This window comes from Jaculus jaculus, chromosome 1, assembly GCF_020740685.1.
Source record: "Jaculus jaculus isolate mJacJac1 chromosome 1, mJacJac1.mat.Y.cur, whole genome shotgun sequence".
NCBI classification, from domain to species: domain Eukaryota; kingdom Metazoa; phylum Chordata; class Mammalia; order Rodentia; family Dipodidae; genus Jaculus; species Jaculus jaculus.
The window spans coordinates 164,696,338-164,699,284 of record NC_059102.1 but is presented as its reverse complement, the minus strand read 5'-3'; positions in this window follow the sequence as shown (position 1 = coordinate 164,699,284).

The following is a 2,947-nucleotide window of genomic DNA, read 5'->3' as shown; positions in this document are numbered from 1 at the left end:
AGAAAGAAAGAAAGAAAGAAAGAAAGAAAGAAAGAAAGGAAGGAAGGAAGGAAGAAAGAAAGAAACAGAAAAAGAAAGGAAAGAAACAACAACAAAACAAAGTCAGGCATGGTGGTGCACGCCTTTGACCCAGCACTCAGGAGGCAGAGGTAGGATCGCCATGAGTTCAAGGCCACCCTGAAACTACACAGTGAATTCCAGGTCCGCCTGAGAGCAAGACCTACCTTGAAAAAAAAAAAAGAGTTGGTACCTGGCCATGGTGGCACATGCCATTAATCCCAACACTTGGGAGGCAGAGGTAGGAGGATTGCCATAAGTTTGAGGCCATCCTGAGACTCCAAAGTGAATTCCAGTTAGCCTGGGCTAGAGTGAGACCTTGTCAAAAAAACAAAACCAAAAAAAGGGTTGGAAACCAGGAGCTGGAGAGATCGCTTCGTGGTTAAGGACTTTACCTGCAAAGCCTAAAGACCCAGGTTTGATTCCCCAGTGCCCACATAAAGCCAGATAACCAAGGTTGTGCCTAACTATGGCAGGGGAAGACCTGAGCCCTAGTGGCGTAACAGGTGCTATTGTCTGGCTAAATGCATATATCATGCTCACCCAACTGTCCCGTAAGCACTTTTCTTTTCTTTTTTTTTTTTTTTTTTTTTTTGGTTTTTCGAGGTAGGGTCTCACTCTAGCCCCGGCTGACCTGGAATTCACTAAGGAGTCACTAATTCACTAAGTGGCCTTGAACTCACAATGATCCTCCTACCTCTGCCTCCCAAATGCTGGGATTAAAAGGATGTGCCACCACGCCCGGCCGACTTTTCTTAATGTTCATACCCATATATTAGTGCTACTCTCACTTTTGGTTAGAGAAGCTTCTCTTTTCAGATGACAGTGACCTCTGGGATGACTCAAAAGGCACCACATTGCTTAGAAGAAGTGACAGAGGAGTGCTCAGCACTGAGACATCTCTACCACATCTTCTAAGGCTCAGGGTCCATTAAGGCAAAGGTGGCAGAAAGAATGTGAGAGCCAAAGGAAAGGTAGGACTGCTTACAGTGCAGTGTTCCAGACATACAGTGGCCTGGATATCCATGACCTTGCAGTGCCTGGCACTACTACTGAGAACCTCATAAGAGGAGGAAAAGATGTTGACATCAAAATAAAAGAGAGACTAGCTGGGCGTGGTGGTGCACACCTTTAATCCCAGCACTTGGGAGGCAGAGGTAGAGGACCACTGTGAGTTCGAGGCTACCCTGAGACTACCCAGAGAATTCCAGGTCAGCCTGGACGAGAGTGAAACCCTACCTCAAAAAACAAATAAAAAAGAGAGAGAGAGAGACTAATTGAGAAGGGGTGGAGATATGATGGAAAGTAGTTCTGTGAAGAGGAAAGTGGAGGAGGGGAGGGAATGATCATGGTTTATTGTCTAAAATTATGGAAGCTGTCAAAAAATAAATAAATAAAGTTAGCCAAGCGTGGTGGCTCACGGCTTTAATGGCAGCATTCAGAAAGCAGAGGTAGGAGGATCATCATGAGTTCTAGGCCACCCTGAGACTACATAGTGAATTCCAGGTCAGCCTGGGCTAAAGTAAGACCCTACTTTGAAAAACCAAAAGAAAAAGAAAAAAAAAAATGTTGAGCCAGGCATGGTGACTGAGTTATGACAATCACCATGAGTTTGAGGCCCTCATGGGACTGCAGAGTGAATTCCAGGTTAGTCTGGGCTAGAGTGAGACCCTACCTTGAGTACTGGGATTAAAGGCATGCACCACTTTACCAGCTCTGACTGTTATTTTTAAAAATATTTTATTTGAGAGAGAAAGAGACAAATAGAGGAGGGGACAAGGAAAGAATGGGCATATCAGGACCTGTACCCACTGCAAATGAACTCCAGACACATGTGCCACCATGTGCATCTGGCTTTATGTGGATACTAGGGAATCGAACCTGGGTCCTTAAGCTTTGCAAGTGAGAGCCTTAACCACTGAACCATCTCTCCAGCCCATTTTTTTCCAGCCCATTTTAAATATTTTATTTATTTATTTGACAGAAAGACACAGAGAGAGAAAGAGGCAGAGAGAGAGAGAGAGAGAGAGAGAGAGGGAGGGAGAGAGAGAGAGAATGGGCATGCTAGGGCCTTCAGACACTGAAAAAAAAAAAAAAAAACTCCAGATGCATGTACCACTTTGTGCATATGGCTTTATGTGGGTACTTGAAAAACAAACCCAAATCCTTAGGCTTTGCTGGCAAGCACCTTAACCACTAAGCAATCTCTCCTGCCCTCTGTTGTTGTTTTTTGAAATAGTCTCATGTCCCAGGAAAGAAATATCCATTCAACTGATTCATGGTTTTTGGAGATATCCCTTAGGCAATGTGGAGCAAAGTCATAGACTCTACACAGAGACCATGAGGAGCCATAGCATGGAGTCATGAGCATGAATTGTGGGTTGTGGTGAAGACCTCAGGATTTTGGAGATGCCAGGAGCATTGGATAGCCACCAAGGAGATTGCTCACTCTGGTTTGGGTGGATGTGCCCATAAAGCAAGCCACCAAGGCTGGAGAGGCAAGGTTTAGAGCCCAGAAATTTCATCCTCGGTCCCAGGTGCTGCAGGATATGAGGCTGCAGATTTGATATTTGTCCAACTGATTTTCTTTTCTTTTCTGTTAAAAAAAAATTACAGAGGTAGGACTATCTTCATGAGTTTGAGGCCACCCTGAGACTACAGTTAATTCCAGGTCAGCCAGGGCTAGAGTAAGAAACTATCTCAAAACAAACAAACAAACAAAATTACCTGCATACCTGAGTTCAATCCTCAGATCACACATAAAAGCTGAACACTGAAGCAGGCTTCTGTAATCCTAGCACTCTGATGGCAAGGTGGGAGGCATAGACAGACTTTTCCAGAAGCTCTTGTTATGCACAACAAAAAGAACAAAAACAGCAGAGTGACATGT